Here is an 18,821-nt window from a genome sequence, read left to right as displayed (position 1 = left end):
CAGTCTCCTAGATTATCAGCATCTTGAGAGCAGGAACCACACTTCATTTTCATTGTTATCCCTGTGCCTGACATAGTGCCTATTCTTTACTAGGTATTTAATAAATGGTTGTTGAATAAATAAATAACATTTTGTTTATACATCAATAAGTGAACAAATTCATTTTTGGGAACAAGTTTTTATTCCAAAATGCTGCAATAGATTTTCTAAAGCAAATGGGGGGGCGGGGGGGGGGGGAAGAACCAAAAGAATCAGGAAGAAAGAAAACAAAATCTGCCTTTAGGTTAATTCTACTCAAGAAATATTAGCACATTTTGGTAGAATATTATAAAGATAATTATCACAACTAATATCTTTTGGGTTGCCAGGCATCTGTGATCAGTATTTCACATTTAATCTTCACAGTAACCTTATGTGATAGATATATTACCCCATTTAACAATTAAGGAAACTGAGGGACTGAGAAATTATATAACTTGTCCTAAGTCATCAAGCTAAGAAGCAGAGCTGGAATTTGAACTCAGTTCTGATTCTAAAGCCTGTGTTTAACCTGTATTAAAAAAAAGAGCAGGGGGGTTAAAATAACTGTTATTTTAACCTTAATTTTGAGAGCAATAAATACAGAAATACATTTTCAAACTTCATCTGCCCATGTGGGAGAGCATCTATGAGAATTCTATTTTCTCTTTTTATTTCTTTTCCTCAATCATCTCCCATGATAAATATTTAATTAGCCTATGCTCACTGAGACTTTAGAGATTTTTTAAAATGTTGCAGGCAAATCAGTAAAAATGATGGAGTAAGGACATCTGAAAATTCGTCCCTCCCTAAAAGCAACAACAACAACAAAACTGGCAAAAATGGGTCAGAGTCAACTTTTTCTGAACTCGGGCAATTTAACCAATGGGCTTGCAGCAAACAGCAAAGGGAACAACTTATCAAAGAAAATGAATGAATTTCTATAAGAACAATGAGATCTGTGTTGCTTTAATTTGTCCTTGACCTTTGCTCTCCATGCCAGTGGTAGCCTTGAAAAATAGCCCACATCCCTGGTACCAGAGGGGGCAGAATGGACTGGGAGGTCCTTCAAAGCCTCATTCCCAACGAACTGCCATTGTTTTACATGTCTGGTGGTTCCCTGGAAGACCTCACTTGAAAGCCTTGCCTTTGACCTGACTGAGAGCTGCCTTGTGCGAAAAGTCTCTCCTCAGGTGGCAGTTTTGGAACACATTTTCAAGTAAATACTTTAACATGGCAGTTGCATGAGGCAATGGATGACACTTTGGGGCAAAAAACAGCCTAACCAAAACGCTTAAAAAAAAGAGCTGAGGAATGAGATGTCCACAGAGACTTTGAAATGTCCCCACATATTGCTGGGAAGCTGGACGACCACAAGACAGATTCCTGGGAATCTACGGAAATAACTGCTAGCATTAATAAAGGAGTTCAGCAAGGTTGCAGGATAGAAGATCAATATGCAAAAACGAGCTGTATTTTTATACACCAGCAATGAGGAATCCAAAAATGAAATTAAGAAAACAATTCCATGTGTAACAGCATCAAAAAAATAAAGTACTCAGGAAAACATTTAACCAAATAAGTGCAAGAGTCACACTGAAAAGTACAAAGCTGTTGAAAGAATTGAAGAAGATCTAAATCAATGTAAAGACACGCTGTGTTCACAGATCGGAAGAGAATATTATTAAAATTTCACTACTTCCCATTGGCGTATGATTTCAGTGCAATTTCTATCAAAATCCCAGCTGACTTCTTTCCAGAAATTGCGAAGCGAATTCTAAAATTCATATGGCCGTTCAAGGAAACCGCATAACCCAAACAATGTTGGTAAAGAACAAAGTGGGAGGACTCACACATCCTGCTTTCAAAACTCAGTTCAAAGCTACTGCAGTCAGAGTGTGGTACTGGCATAAGAATAGACATGTAAATCGATGGAACAGAATTGACGGTACAGAAGTCAACCCTCACATTTATAGTCTATTGATTTTCAACAAGGGGGCCAAAACAACTCAATGTGGAAACAACAGTCTTTTCAAATGATGCTGGGACAAGTGTACATCCACACACAAAATAAGCAAGCTGGACTCCTCCACGTCCCACCATATGTGAAAATTAACTCCAAATGGATCAAATATCCAAATCTAAGAGCTAAAGCTGTAAAACTCTTAGAAGAAAACACAAGAATAAATCTTTATGACCTTGCATTAGGCAGCAGTTTCTTAGATATGATACCAAAGCACAAACAACCAAAGGAAACATAGATGAAATGGACTTTATAAAAATTAAAAATGCTCCTGCTTCAAAGGACACTATCGAGAAAGTGAAAAAACACATAGAATGGGAGAAAATATTTGCCACTCATATATCTGATAAAGGTCTAGTATTCAGAACATCCAGAAAATATAAAGAACACTTACAACTCAATAAAAAGATAAGTAATTTTAAAATTGCTCCAAAGAAGATATACAAATGGCCAATAAGCATATGAAAAGATGCTCAATGTCTTAAATCATTACGGAAGTACAAATCAAAGCCACAATGAGATACTATTGATACTTAATACTAACATGGCTATAATCAAACAGACAATAACAAATGCTGGCGAGTATATGGAGAAACTGGAAACCTCATACATTGCTGGTGGGAATAGTGCGGCCACTGCAAGAAACAGTCTGGCAGGTCCTTTAGAAAGTTCAACTTACACTTATCCTGTGACCCAGTAATTCCACTCCTAGGTATACACCCAAGAAAGATTTTAAAAACTATGTCCAAACAAAAACTTGTGAATGTTCAAAGCAGCATCGTTCATAACAGCCAAAAAGTGGAAACAACACAAATGTCTATGAACTGATGGATGGAAGAATAACCGTGGCATATCTACACAATGGAATATCATTCAGCCTTAAAAAGGAGTGAAGTACTGCTATATGCTACAACATGGATGAACCTTGGAAATAACGCTACGTCAAAGAAGCCAGATACACAAAAAAGCCACATATTGCATATTTTGTTTGTATGAAGTGTGCAGGATTGGCAAATCTGTAGAAACAGAAAGCAAATTCGTAGTTGCCAGGGCCTGGGAGGAGGAAGAAATGGAGAGTGATAGCTCATGGGTGTAGTATCTCTTTGTGGAACTGATGAAACTGTCTGTCTATTGAATCATTTACTTTAAAATGTCCCATTTCACGTTACGTGGATTATATCTCAAGAAAAAAAAAAGTATCTTGTGAAATACAGAACACCAGTTGGCTGCAGACCAAACATGTTGGCAGATGGAGAAAGCAGGAGTGAAGGCTCAGACTGCTCCGTGACCAAGGTCAGAGGCGGTCAGTGGTGAGGCTGGGAGCCATGCAGCTTGTTCTTGCCTTGGGAAGTCCCCTATGCTTCCTACTGTAGCCCATTCTTCTAGATTTTCTTATTACAATTAAACTTGTTTGATTTGTAACACTCAGTTAATAGCCAGTATGATAATGTTAGAAAGAATGGGAGTGTCACATGTCTGGTTAAGCACAGTTCCTCAAACTTTGAGGCTTTGAGAAAAAAATTGGCATTAAATCCTGCCAGATTACTGGCGTGCTCCTGTGCAAGTAAATACCTTCACCTCTGCATCTTCCTTTGCCCACTTTTCCCCAGTCATCAAGAATGACTATAAAGCAATATGAGTCAAAACAATTTAGCAGTGTGTTCTCCTTCCTCCAAAATTATCGCAGTCCTCTAACCCTTCACTTTTCTTTAGAGGTCCATGGCCTTGGTCCCATAAGCTCAGTGTTTCTTCTCAACCAAGCAGCCCTTCTCTAACAGAGTAATATCCTTGTGTTTATCCCTAATGAAATCAAACTATGGGGCCAAATTATCCTATTTCCTCCTGTCTTTAGTGCCATCTTTTATTCACTAAGTTTGTGCCTGGGCAACGGGGAGAATGAGTGAGAACGGAGTCAACAGCTCAATTTGGGGACCCTACAGCAACTGATTTCCCACAAACCACAGCACAGATGGTTTTAGATTCACAGTGGACACTGCACTAGAGCTTATTTCCATTTTGCTTCAATTTCCTCATTTTACAGATAAAAGGTATGCTGACTCCTAGTCCATTGCCTTTTTGATATTTATGAGCTTATCTTTACAGAAGTAAAACGTGGCAACAGTGTTTATCAGCCTCAAAAGACCATCTCAGAGTCAAAGTTTAAAAAATGTTCTTCTCAATGGTTCTTAAAAATATATCTTATTTGAAGAAGAAAATTCAGATGTTTCTGCATGAGCCTTTTGCTGTAGAACAATGGGACAGATTAAAGGAAGCTCACAAAATAAGGGAACACTTCTTCCCTGCTATTTTTTTTCTCCACATTCTTCTATACAGGTCCAGACAGATGGACTACATTTCCTTTCTATTAACTGAGGAGACACAGAAGAACTGAGGACTGAAGCATGTCATCACTGTCCTGAACGTACAGAAATCCTAAGAGCTTTAATTGAAAAAATGTCCAAAGCAGGCAGTGAAAATAAATTTAAAATAAGACAACTCCAAAATATCTATGCTAGAATCCCAAGGCAGGGGGCAGGCAGTCAAAGAAATAAGCAGAGTGACCTAGACCCTGTTCCAACATGTGTGAAGTATTTTGGGATGGAGTAACGCTCTTCCGTTATTCATCTACATAGGTCCATGAGCCATGAGAACATGGCTCCCCATGAGAGGCTCTGCAATACAGGATGTCCAACTGCATCATGTAAACCCTTTCTCAGGAGGAAAAGCCGAAAGAATCTGAAATTCTGGGAAACCTAACAAGCCGCATGGCTGCGGGCTGCTCAGCAGCTCCCCAGCAGAAGGCGGCCTCAGAAGGGCCGGTGGTGGGACCCGCCGGCGCCTTGCCTTGCCTTGAATTCCCTGCCTATGGGGCCGCTTGTGTGCTCGTGAATAGCCACTACTCCTGCCTGGTGGTGGGGCCGCACCGAAGACATATCGCACTGTCGCCGCGCTGCCTCAACAGGAAAGGCACCGGTATTCGAGAATAGCTTGATGCGGAGCTCCTGCACTATTCCGAGAGCCTTTTAGGTGTACCCATTGCTTATGATAACATCAAAGTAGTGGGTGAATTAGGAGATATTTATGATGATCAAGGACACATTCATCTTAACATCGAAGCAGATTTTGTTATTTTCTGCCCTGAACCAGAACAAAAACTTGTGGGTACAATTAATAAAGTGTCTTCCAGCCACATTGGCTGTTTAGTACATGGGTGCTTCAATGCCTCCATCCCTAAATCTGAGCAGATGCCAGCCGAGTAGTGGCAGACTCTGGAGATAAATGTGGGTGATGAACTAGAATTTGAAGTATTTCGTTTAGACTCAGATGCTGCTGGAGTATTCTGCATTCGGGGAAAACTAAATAGCACTAGTTTACAAACCAAGTGCTCCACAGTTTCTGAAGAAGTAACAGAAACTGGCATTGGAAGAAGCTGTCAAAAAACCTCCAAAGAAGAAGAAAAAGAAGAGAGACCCAGAGCCATTGGAAGTGGAAGGTGGTACCACAGAGCTCACAGATGTTACCGTGAAGGAAGAGACAGACCTGCAGATTAATAACAGTGTGAATGGCCTCTGGGAGGAAGAGCAGAAGAAGAAGAAGAAGAAGAAAAAGCACCAGGAAGATTAGGACCAGGACCCTGTTTTCCAAGGCAGTGACTCCAGTGGTTATCAAAGTGACCATAAAAAGAAAAAAAAGAAAAGAAAGCACAGTGAGGAGACTGAATTTACACCACTTTTGGAACATGCACTAAAAAGAAAAGGGAAAAGCAATTTTCTTTAGTGCATTTTAAATATGATTAGGGTTTTTAAAAATTGATTTACACACAATAGATGACTAAAGTTTGAATTATTAAATGCTTTGTATTCCGGTAGTTTGCAAAACAGGGAACATTTGGTTAGGAGTTGAGCTTTGGGTACTAAAATTAAAAAACTGATAATTTGGGAAATACCAGTATTATTCAAGTGCCATTTTATACAGAATAGAAAGGTAAGAGCTGCCCTCACTCAGCTCTTTCCTTCTTCCAGTATATAGTCTAAATAAAATGATTTTTAGTTTCAAGACTAACAAAAGGACTTCATAATATGAATTAACATTGTATTATAAAAGAATGAGTTTTGAGCTTGGGTTTTTGTTTTTGTTGTTGTTACAGGTTTCACATTTAGTTATGATGTTACATGCCATGTTACTTTACTTTGTTTAAAATTCAAGGCATTTGCCAGTTTTAGGATTTCTTTTATCATGGCTACTACAGTATTTCTGTTGTCTGTTTAACTTAGAATGGTTTGCCAAAGGAGTTTCTGAAGTTTCCAGAGCTCTGAAGAACCTTGCCACTACTCAGTGTGTGGCAGGAAACAATATTCACTATTCTTCCCTTCTAGGTGCATGTGTGTTTTCCTTTTTCTCTCAGTCTAAGAGGTTGGTGGAGAGGCTGTTTTCTTACACTTGTTCGTTTGTGCCTGTTGTGTTTTGGAGGAGAGTCTGATGAAGACAGGATAAATGTGATTAGTGGGGAATTTCTGTATTTTTAATACTTGAGTTAAGCTACTACAAATTACTACGAAGAGAAAACAGCTATTCATAGCTTTCACAGAGAAAATGGGGAATATGTCTTAACTACTGGAAAATATAGAAGGATGAAATGACAAGCTGATTCAGCCTGATAATCAATGCAAGGTCGTATTCATTCATTTAACAGGTATTTGATGATCTACTATGTGTAACACATTCTACCAAGGTCCAGGAGTATAATGGCAAACAAGGTAGAAATAATTCCTTCCCTCACAGAACGTCAGGAGAAACAGATGCACATACACAATTCAAGTACGAAAATACACACAATTACTAATTGTTGTGCTACAAAGAAAAAGAAGACTGTCTACTTGCTGTTAGTTGTGCTCCATGGCAGCCATTTGCACTGTCATTTATCTAGTATCAGCCATGGGACTGTTCTTTCATTGTTTACTGTTTGTTAACGTATAAGTTCTGGTAGTAGTATATCCAAATCTGTAATGATAGAATTTGCAGAGAGGCAGTCATTCACAGTGTTTGTCTCCTAGCACATGTGCCAGACAATGGAAATATGCAGGCCAGTGTCTTTCCTTATCATTAGGTTCATGTGGGTATTTAGCCCCCAAAATGTGGCTAGTCCAAATTGAGATGAGGTATCAGTATAAAATACACATCAGATTTTGAAGAGGTACAAAGAATGTGAAATATCTCAGTTTTGTATATTGGTGAGATTATAATATTTTGGTACACTGGGGTAAATAAAATGTTAAAGTTAAAAAAAAAAAAGAATCTGAAATTCTGAATCTGTATCTTAAGCCAAATTCTGAGAATAGCCTTGAAGTAGAGTCCCTGGCAGTGAGGAACAGAGGAAGATGCAAGGGCTGTGGAATCAGGCAGACCTGGGTTTGAATTCTGGCTGTCACTGTCTGGTACAGTGACTTGAGTAATGAACATCTCTGAGACTTACTTAGTACCATTTACCTCATAAGGCAATTTGAGGATGAAATGAAAAGAGTGTATGCAAAGCACCTAGCATAGGCTGGGCTCAGAGTAGGTGCTCAGAAGTAATGATGTTGGGACTCCCCACGTGGTGCAGTGGTTGAGAATTTGCCTGCCAATGCAGGGGAAACCAGTTTGATCCCTGGTCCCAGAATATCCCACATGATGCAGAGCAACTAAGCCCATCCACGAGAACTACTGAGCCTGCACCTAGAGCTCGCAAGCCAGAACTACTAAGCCCATGTCCCACAACTAATGAAGCCCGTGCACCTAGAGCCCATGCACCACAACAAAGAATAGCCCCTGCCCACCACAACTAGAGAAAGCCCTCGCGCAGCAACAAAGACACAACACAGCCAATAAATACATAAATAAATAAATAAATTTATGAAAAAAACCAAACAGAAGTAATGATGTCATATCTCCACTGGCCACTGGCAGAAACTCTGGGGATGCCCAGAGGTCGCACGGCTAGGAGCTCCAGAGGCGTTAAAGTCTCACAGGGAAAAAGCTCTCTGCTCTAAAGGGCCTATTCAAGTTAGAAGCCAACTTCAAGATGCAATGCAGAAAAAGCCAAGTGGTCATTATTTAGCTTCTATCACAAGGAAATGAAGAGCTGCGTAGACAATTGCTTGCAAAGCTCAGAAGTGGTTCTGCCACTTATCAACAGTGTGAATCTAGCAAGTTATCCAACGTCTCTGAGTTTCAGTTTCCTCATCCCCAAAATGGGGATAATAAGCACTGCTGGGAAAATAGAACTGTGAGGTCATATGTATTCAGCACTTACCACGTACCAAGCACTATGCTAAAAGCCTTAGGCACACTATCTTACCTGTGTAATAAGCACGAGTACTTAGTATAGTGCCTGGAACATAATAAGCACCTAAGAAGTGTAGGTATTAAAGAAACGTTACAGGGCACGGGAGAATTACCATGCTTCTGAGAAAAAGAAGATACCTTGTTATACAGGTGGGAAGAACAAGATGTAGTTGGAGAAGAAAAGTATAGTAGTTGCTAGGTGTGACAATCTCAACATTTGGAACTCTTACAAATAAAACAGCCACCTTAAATCACCCCAAAGGCCAGACCCAAGTTATTTTCATTTTTAATGTGTATGCCTTTCTGAAGCTGAGAAGCTGCCAGGATGCCAGTACTTACCAAACAGTGATGACAACACCCTGAACAGTGTAAACTTTTGTGTGTACACAGCTTCTAGAAACCAATGCTAGCTGACTGGGGGAGCGTTAGGGCAGCTCTGGGACCCCAGCTCAATTTGCCTTCACAGTGTGGCCACATCTACCTCATTGATATTCTCAACCGAGGGGTAAATAATAGGGATAAGGCTTGGAGTTTCCTCTTAATCTCGCTCAGTGCCCATGTGCTTGGTACAATATCGATGTACCACAGACAAGCCAGCATGTGAATGTACTCTGTACTCTTTGGACACTGTAGATTCCTTTAGTTTTCTAAAGTCATGGAACTTGGATTGTTAGAACCGATGAAGCGACGAAAAGAATTTACAAAAATAAGCCATCAGTCTGGACCTGTGTAGGTGAATGAAGGAGAAGCACTTAAAAGTCAGGAAAAAAAGTATACTTCACATTGAGGATTAGCAACCACTGCTGGTTGCTAATGAGGGGAAGAAGGAGGCCGCCACAGATTGGCATCTGCGGGAACTGTTTACCTGAGCTCCAGACACGCCCTCAGCACCTTCATTAACCTGAAGTGAATGGTGTGACATTGGATTTCTGAACCACAAGAGAGGTGTCAACTACAATTGGCACTCGCCATTGGCATTTCCCATCTATCACTACAAAGATTCAATCATGTGCTGCTGCAGCTTCTGACTGCCAACAGCTCCCTGAAAGGTGTTCAGAGTGGAGAGCTGAAATGAGGCCCTCTGTGCTCTGTGAAAACTGCCAGGACCCCTCTTTAGATAGTTAGATATTTTCAGGAGCCAACTTTACGGGCCCAATTCTTGTATCTCCTCATATCTAGAAAAACACTAAAATCCTTCAGGGTGACGACTGCTCCTTGTGACTAGCTGTAACCCGCACGAGACTAGCAGTGACTTCTGTAAACACTATGTGCTTGATTGCATGTTTTTCTTTCACCAAAACCACATATATACTGAGCTTCCCCCCTACCTCACTGGAACAGTTTCTCAGAGCTATCTGGGATGCTGTCTCCAGGCTCTTCTTTTGCATCCCAGTCCTCATTTTGCCCCAAATAAAATTAAACTCGAAACTCTCACGTTGTGCATTTTTTTTAAGTCAACACAGGTAAGAGAGTCTTTTCCAAAGCCAGGTGGAGAGGAGACTCTTTACCTTGAATCTCTAAAATCCTCTTCAGGCCATTGAACATACCCACTATGATTTGCTTGTGTCACAGAGAAATCACAGAATTTTTCAGCTGAAGGGGTCTAAAACCCACATTTCTTATTGAAGACTAGTCAGGAAAGAAGGTACTGCATATAGAATCAGGCTACAGTAATGTATTTTCTTTATACTTTTCACACTACAGCTGAACACAAACAACTTTTTCCATACCTCAAAAGTTCTTATTGGCCACAGATAATTCACTTCAGAGGTACATGCTTTTTGAAAAATAATGTTCTGGGAGACTGGGGAGAGCCCTGTGGTGGGTGTTCACATATTCTTTCTGCTTCATCATTTAAAAGAAGCGAATAATGGTTGAGGAAGCACCCACACCTCTTGCTCCCTGAAGAATTCTGTGCTAAACTTAGTTCTTTGCAGCTCTGTGTTGCATACACTTGAAGCAGTGTGGAACTCTGCACTTGACCAGGAAATCAGTGTAAATTCAAACGTGGCATTTCACGGACCATTCGCATATTGGAGCAGCAGCACTGGGATTCCATGACAATGCTAATTTGAGTGTTTTCACTTGGTGCCTTCGATTGCCCGCGCCAAAGTTCAGTACTATGGAAAGCAGAGCATTTGAGGTACATGAGTTAGAAAAGTCTCTTGTCCTCTTTGTACCTTAGTTTCCTCATTTGAAAAACAAAAAATGGATCTCAAGACATACTTTCCAGAATTCATACTGGGCTTACACCCAGCTAACCAATAACTGTATGATGTTTTCACATATAATTTTTTTTACATGTATTCATCTTCTATTTCACTTACAACTTATGTAAAAACTGCATTCCATGCCAGGCCTGAAACTTTCCAAAGCTCAGGTCTGTGAGTAAATTGCAACCTAGATTTCTAGAAAAAAAAAAAAAAAAAAAAGACACAAGCAAAAGAAGACAAATATATGTTCTTTCAGAACATTTATCCTTTGGCAATAATTCTAATTTATATATGATGAAACATAACAGCACTACTCCTTCCATATACTTAAAGAAATCTCACTGTGGAAGATATCATGATTTATACTTTCATGACTATATATGTCATACATTAGAGAGAAAATAGTAAGTGCTCAATAAATACTTGTGTGACGTGATCTTTATTTCTCTAGAAAAGCAGCACTATTGACGTCTTGGGCTGGATAATTCTTTGTTGTGGGGGGCTCTCCTGTACACTGTTGGATGTTTCGCAGCATCTCTGGCCTCTGTCCACTAGGTGGCAGCAGCATATAGAGGTCTGACAGGCAAAACCACCTCCAGACATTGCCAAATGTCACCTGCCTGCAAAATCACCCTGCTTGAGAACCACTGCTCTGTAATGATTCACTCTGCTCTGTGTAATACTTCTCACACTAATCTTTGCTAGGGACAAAAAGGATTTGCTACATAATTTTAGTAGTAATTGTAATCGTATTTCAAAATGAGTAATAAATTAATTTTATAAAAAATTAAGTTTTATAAAAATTCCAAATATAATGAAGTTATATTTGTTACTTACATAAACTGCAAAAAAGGTAGCAGTTCAAATGTACGTCTTTCAATAGACTGTATTTTATTGCAGGATAAATCTCTAGGAAAAGGAAGAGGAAAATATTGCCTCAATTAGCTACTAGGTATCTAATTAGTAGCAATCACTAGTAGAGGTTAGAATGATAATAATAAATAAGTAGCTCTGGTCTAAACTCCAAATCTTGAGGAATGTTATTTGAACCTTCCAGAGCCCCTAACCCTGCCTTCACCTCTCTTAAGAGTCTCACCCTCATGACCTTCATAAATTAAATATACAAGTTTAGGTCTAGATAGACTTTGGAGGTAATCTTTCCTGAGAGCAGAAGAATTGATTAGACTCCACCTTTTGTGGTCTCATCATAGACTAGGTTATGAACTCAAAGTTTTTATCTCCAAGTGTCATTGTAATTTCTAATATTAAAAGGAATATGCTTATATTTACATGCTTCCCATTTAATTCTGCTTTTCCTAGGCCAATTCAATACCAGAAGAAAGAAAAGATATCTTTCCAAACAACTTGAAAGGAAGTTACTCCTCTCATTAATATGCAATTTTAATTAATTCAATATTATACCTTCTATCACATTGACTTTTATTTGAAAATATTCACTCTTTTTTTTTTCTTTTTTAGGCGCACGGGCTTAGTTGCTCCATGGCATATGGAATCTTCCCAGGGCAGGGCTCGAACCCGTGTCCCCTGCATTGGCAGGCAGATTCTTTACCACTACGCCACCTAGGAAGTCCGAAAATATTCACTCTTGACTATAGCTATCTTACTGCCATTGATTCCAGCTTAGTCTCTCATTTCACCTGGATGGGTAGAACTGTCTTCTGACTGCTGTTTCCACCTCTACCCACTCCCTTTCTAAGCCACCCTCCACGCAATCTACCAATTAACTCTCCAAAGGTGGTTCCAAACACCAGCATCACTTGTGAACTTACCAAGGACACAAATACTCAGCCCTACTCTGGACCGACTGAATCAGTAACTATGGGGGTGGAGGTATGTTTTAACAAGTCCTCCAAGTGACTGTTTCAGAGCACTGCTGTGGTAACATGGTGGCTTGGCATCTTAGCCTCGGCTTGGCCTAGATAATCTGGCTCTAATCTCCTACTCTCCCTGCTTGTACTCTACAGGTTCTCAAAGTATTTTTCCCTGTGTTTTGCCTTTCTCCCACTTTCCCTTTGCAAGCGTATTCTTCCCAAGATGTCTGTCTGATGATATCCAATGGCCCTTCAAGGTCTTGTTTAAACACCACTGCTCTAGTAACATCTTCCCTGATCCAACTTGAAGTCTTTTTCTTCCCCTCTTCTGTGCTCCAACACCAACCTACAGCTCTCATTGCCCATATCCATTTCCTTTTTTAAATATAGCTATTTTTGCATCCCATTTATCCCACTTCCTCTGAGCATAAACTCCTTAAAGGATGGACTAGATCATGCACATTGTCTATCATGGTTAAAGCCAACGCTTGGACATGAAGCAAACTCAAATATTTATAAAATCAACAAATATCTGAGGGAACAGAAGGAGGAAAATGACTGTTCTAAAAGAAACATAGTTTTATTACTTCATGGTTCCCTCTTCTGTGTCTCTACAGCACTATGTCATTATGGTTTGAGCTTATATGTTTATTTTCCCTGTGGGATCGTGAGTTGCTAAAAGGAATCCTGTCTTACCCATCTTTGTGTTCACAACACTAGGCATAGTGCTTATTAGCATATTCCTTTTAAGCTTTTTTATTGATTGGCTATTTTTTTTAAAGAATGAGAATACTATGCTAACATGAAATAATTAGCTTATAAAGTATTTCATAGTAGAAGTAATGACAGGCCTAATCCACTGGCTTCAGTAGTTGCAGCATGTGGGCTCAGTAGTTATGGTGCATGCGACCTAGAGTCCATACACCACAATTACTGATCCCATGTGCCGCAAGTGATCTGCAACAAGAGAAGCCACCTCAGTGAGAAGCCTGCACACTGAAATGAAAAGCCCCTGCTTGCCACAGCTAGAGAAAGCCTGAGAGTAGCAATGAAGACCCAATGTAGCCAATAAATAAATAAATAAATAAATAAGTAATCTAAACAAAACTGGTTGCCCCTTAAGGCTTTGAAAGTTTGATAATTAAAATAACTATTTTTAGTGGCATGTCAGGATCCTTATACTCACTTCCCTAAGCCTTTTATATTTGCAAGAAGAATCTGATTGCTAAACAGAATCATTACTTGGCTTAATAAGGATTAATGACATACACAGCTTTGGATGCCATGAACAAAGGACAAAAATTGAGCTTTTATAGCAAAGAATACAGTATCTACTTACCCCTAAATAAACAGAAATACTATGCAAGCATTTCCTCTTTGATAAAGGAGCTGGAGATGGAATTCCTTGGCAGCCCAGTGGACTCCGAGGGCCTGGGTTCAATCCATGGTCAGGAAACTAAGATCCTGCAAGCAGGGCTGTGAAGCCCAAAGAACAAAACAAAACAAACAAACGAACAAACAAAAAAACAGAAAAAAACAGAGGCTGGAGAGATATTTGTTAGGTGCATTTCTGATATACTTATTTAGTGTAAACATTTCTAAAGATACCAGTTAATCATCATCTTACATATTTTTAATATTGATATAATGATTCTGCACTGCAATCCTTAATAACAGTCTGTTTTTTTTGGTAACTTAATGTGTTCTGGACAATACTGTTTACATAATTCATCTGCTTAAATATTTAATATTTAAATATTAATTTAACTTAGATTAAATTATCAAAATTATGAGTTAATGGCATTCATATTAATGTAAGTGTTCTATATTTTCTTGTCCTGTAGGTTACAACCTGAGGTTAACTTTTTTTTTTTAACTCACTTATTGGCTGCATTGAGGCTTTGTTGCTGCATGAAGGTTTTCTCTAGTTATGGCAAGCGGGGGTTACTCTTCATTGTGGTGCAAGGGGTTCTCATTGCAGAGGCTTCCCTTGTTGCGGAGCCTGGGCTCCAGGCTCATGGGCTTCAGTACTTGTGGGCTGAAGGCTCTAGAGCGCAGGCTCAGTAGTTGTGGCACGTGGGCTGAGTTGATCCGTGACATGTCGGATCTTCCTGGACCAGGGATCGAACCCATGACTCGTGCATTGGCAGGCGGATTCTTAACCACTGTGCCACCAGGGAAGTCCTGAGGTTAATTTTAACTCCTCTCATTTTACTAAGCAACTTTTTCAAATCTTTTCTGTAAAGGCCAGATAGTAAATATTTTAGCTTTTGCAGGCCACACACAATCTCTGTCGCATATTTTTCTTTCTCTTTTTTTTTTCATTTACTGCCTTTAAAATATCATTTTATTACGTATAGCCTGTATAGAAATGGACCATGGGTCAGATTTGATCGTAGGTCATAAACGAAATATAAACGAGGAGCATAGGAACACATATAATAAGGTTCATACGGGAGTCTATAACTGTTCAAGCCTCATTACCACTTTTCCCCTACAAGTAAAGGGGGTTTTTCTATCAATATCTTGTCTACATAATGTAAAAATTAAAAAGGAATAGGAGGTATTTATTTATTATTTTTTTGAGGTACACCAAGTTCAATCATCTGTATTTATACACATATTCCCATATTCCCTCCCTCCCTCAGCTCCCCCCCACCCTCCCCGTCCCAGTCCTCTAAGGCATCATCCATCATCGAATTGAACTCCCTTTGTTATACAGCAACAGCCAACTGGCTATCTATTTTACAGTTGGTAGTATATATATGTCTGTGCTACTCTCTCACTTTGTCTCAGCTTCCCCTTCACCCCACCCCACCGCCCCAAACCTCAAGTTCTCCAGTCCATTCTCTGTATCTGCATCCTTGTTCTTGTCTTGTCACTGAGTTCATCAGTACCATTTTTAGATTCCGTATATATGAGTTAGCATACAATATTTGTCCTTCTCTTTCTGACTTACTTCACTCTGTATGACAGACTCTAGGTCTACCCACCTCATTACATATAGCTCCATCTCAGGAATAGGAGGTATTTAATGCTAGAGATGGGCTGGGGTCCTACACAGACTTACAGAATTGTAGAATTTTACTGCTCTTGAAAAAACTTGAAGAGATTATCTAACTTGAACCCCCTTAATTACCTTATAGATAATCTACTTATAGATAAGAACTCATAAATGAATACGATAAACTAATTAACTTACAAATACTGGAGGGATAGCAAGCCTTCAGATGAGTCCTTATGTAATTCAGTCAAATGATTGTCACTGAGAATCCTGAAAAATGAAAAGGTTATTTCTGGATCAAAATGCAAAAGAAGTACAACTATTTACTACATAGGACTAACTCCTATATGTGGAAGAAAGCTGGGTAATGGTGCCACCTAAACATCCTAATTCTTATTTAATTTAGGGATGGTGATTTCTGCTCTGTTTTCATTTAAACCTTTCTTCTCACATCCTCCTTTGTGTCCACCTCTCTCTACCTCTCTCTCTCTCTCACACACACACACACCCCATCCATTCTTCCACCAAATCATATAGTTAATGCCTACTCTCTAGATCACCAAGTCTCTGTTAGAACCCAGCTCTGGGTTTTAACCCAGTGTTGCAGAGCTGTCCTTCCCTCCCATCTTTCCCCAAACCTTACTGGGAAGTCCCATACAGAACTCTATCAGGGCTTCAAATGAAGCCATCTGATTTTTCCCCCATTAAGAAGTTTTCGAAAGCTGAAATGTCTATAAAAGATACATAATGTAATTGTTCAGGTTAATAATTATAAAACAAATCCCCAGGTAACACCATTCATGTCAAGAAAGAATCCTGCCAGCATCCCAGAAGCCGCCCATGTGCACCTTTCCAATCACAACCCTCTCTGACTTTCTAGGGGGAACCACTATCCTGACTTTCATAAGAATTTCCTTGCTTTTTAAATGTAGTTTTGTCTTTTCTGTATCAGCCATAAACAACACACTTTACTCTTGCTTCTTCCTCATGTAAGTGGAATGCTACTATATGCATTATTTCCTACATTGCTTCTTTCATTCAACATTATTTTGTAAAATAATGTTATTTTTGCCTGTAGCATGTAGTGTTGCGTGTCCAGCTATATGAGGCTTCTGGGTACGTGCAAGTGGCTAATGTGACTAAAGACTGAATTTTTAATTTAATTCATTTCAATTATTTCAAAATTTACATTTAAAAAACTGATACTCAATGTAATTACTGGAAACTAAGTATATTTACAACAATTTGTGTATGTGATACTACTTTTTCAACTGCAAATTTTATGAAATCTAAATACACATCAAGTATTTGTGATACAATTTTGCAACTACATTGTGATTTCATAGAGTCAGCTTGGAAAAAAAATGTAGAGACTCTTAACTTTTTGTTAACTCTAAGTTTTTTTCCCTAAAGTTTTAAAAAATATGTATGTATGCATGAATGTACGTATGTATGTATGTATGTATTTTGGCTGTGCCAGGTCTTAGTTGCGGTATGTGGGAACTTTCTGCTACGGCATGCGAACTTCTTGGTTGCGGCCTGCAAACACGTCATAGAAAAAATGTAGAATATCTTATTAATAATGTATATAATGATTACGTGTTAAAATGATATTTTGGATATAAGGGTTAAGTAAAAGATATTAATTTTATCTGTTTCTTTTTACTTTTAAGTGGCTACCAGAAAATCTAAGATTACCTGTGTGGTTTGCATTACGATGAAGTGTATGACTTCTAAGTCTATGACTATACCACATTTTATTATTTCATTCAACTCTTGGTGCATACTGAGACTTTTCTAGTTTTTAGTTATTAAAAACAATACTGCTTTGAACATGCTTGTATTTGTATCCAGATACATGTTTGCCTGAGTTTCTCTAGGATGTAATAGGGATACAAAATTGTTTTCCTAAGTTGTGCTACTTCAAGTTGGCAGACTGAAACATGTCAAGTCTCCACCCCTTCAACTTCCACCAAAATCCCCAGGAATGCTAGAAAAGATTTAACTTAAAAATTATAACCTTAGCTCAATGCGTGGAAACAGCTCCACAAATGCTCCCCTACCAGAAACGTCCTAGAGCTACCTACAGCCTCATCAGTTGCAACAGCAGCCTACAGCATACGTCAACCCCACATCCTTCCACCTTGATCCAGGCAGCAAAGGTGTCTTCCTCCAGATAGGAGCAACTGGTGTCAGGAAGGAGGCAAGGTCCCAGGACCCTGGAAGAAAGGTATGCACTCCCTGACTCGCCACCAGAAGGCACCTACCACCTCTGCCTTATTCTCAGGGGAACCCATTGGGAGTAACAAGCCCCAGCAGCTCATTTCACTTCTCCTCTAAAGCTGGGAAACAAAAGCAGTAGAATCTCAACTGCAAGGATGAACTGCACTCAGAAATGACCAAACAATGTGAGAAAGCCAACTCCATTAAGTACAGAAAACAAAAGCAAACATAAGAGCTTATAGTCAATGCCAATGAATCAGAGTTAACACAGCACAAGAGGACCTTAGCATAGCATAATTATTATCCTCAGACAGAGGGAAGCACATAGTATATCCATGAAAAAGAATCAACTCAAGAATATACGAATTACAAGTGCTAGCAGTAATAAAAACTCAGTATATGAGCAGCAGAAATGACAGTTAAAGAGTAAATTAGAAAACTGAGAGATCCAGCCAATGACCTGTCCAGAGTGCAGAATGAAGGGCTCCGGGATGACTCACAGTCAAGCCTGACACCTGGATCTGCCCGAGGAATGTGATGCCATTGCTTCTGCTGGTCTCACAATAAAGACTAGTAACATGCTTCGGGGAGGAGGCGGTGCTGTTAGGCACCTGTTTCTTATACCTAATAAACAGGAAGGCACATAACCAGTATCCCAAGAGTGGAGTGAGGCTCTGGTGGAGAGCCAGCACAGAAGAAACTATATAAGATGTCAAAGAATCGCCTTCCTTGCAGGCGATATTTTTTTTTTAAAGCTCTTTATTGGAATATAATTGCTTTACATTGTTGTGCCAGTTTTTGTGGTACAACAAAGTGAATCAGCTGTATTTATACCTGTATTCCCATATCCCTTCCCTCCCGCGACTCCCTCCCACCCTCCCTATCCCGCCCATCATCAAGTTGCTCTCCCTGTTTTATGCAGCAGTTTCCCACTAGCTGTGTCTTTTACATTTGGTAGAGTATATATGTCAACACTATTCTCTCGCTTCATCCCAGCATCCCCTTCGCCCCCCACCCCGTGTCCTCAAGTCCGTTCTCTACAACTGCATCTTTATTCTTGCCCTGTCACTGGGTTCATCAGTACCGTTCTTTTAGATTCCATACATATGAGTTAGCATACAGTATTTAACAGTGGTACATCCTTCAGGAGCCTTGGGGATCTGAGCACATGCTCTATTGCCTTG

General features: G+C 39.5%; 2 protein-coding genes and 1 pseudogene across 2 annotated transcripts in view; 1 reads left to right on the top strand and 2 right to left on the bottom strand.

The window, feature by feature from the left end:
• Positions 1 to 15,847, bottom strand: part of LOC130839595 (pleckstrin homology domain-containing family M member 1-like) — a 74,577-nt gene extending 58,730 nt beyond the window's left edge. The window contains exons 1-3 of the mRNA XM_057713834.1: positions 15,613 to 15,847; positions 13,750 to 13,886; positions 11,416 to 11,487 (exon numbers count right to left, since the gene is read on the bottom strand). The gene's annotated coding sequence lies outside the window, so the exon portion shown is untranslated. The remainder of the gene's footprint in view (positions 1 to 11,415; positions 11,488 to 13,749; positions 13,887 to 15,612) is intronic.
• Positions 1 to 18,821, bottom strand: part of LOC130839744 (leucine-rich repeat-containing protein 37A3-like) — a 198,706-nt gene that overhangs the window by 29,798 nt on the left and 150,087 nt on the right. The window lies entirely within an intron of this gene.
• LOC130839747 (DNA-directed RNA polymerase I subunit RPA43-like) lies at positions 4,807 to 5,818 on the top strand (annotated as a pseudogene).

Source organism: Hippopotamus amphibius, chromosome 17 (genome assembly GCF_030028045.1).
Source record: "Hippopotamus amphibius kiboko isolate mHipAmp2 chromosome 17, mHipAmp2.hap2, whole genome shotgun sequence".
In the NCBI taxonomy this organism is placed as follows: domain Eukaryota; kingdom Metazoa; phylum Chordata; class Mammalia; order Artiodactyla; family Hippopotamidae; genus Hippopotamus; species Hippopotamus amphibius.
The sequence above is the reverse complement of the archived record's forward strand: the minus strand, read 5'-3'. Positions and strand labels throughout refer to the sequence as shown.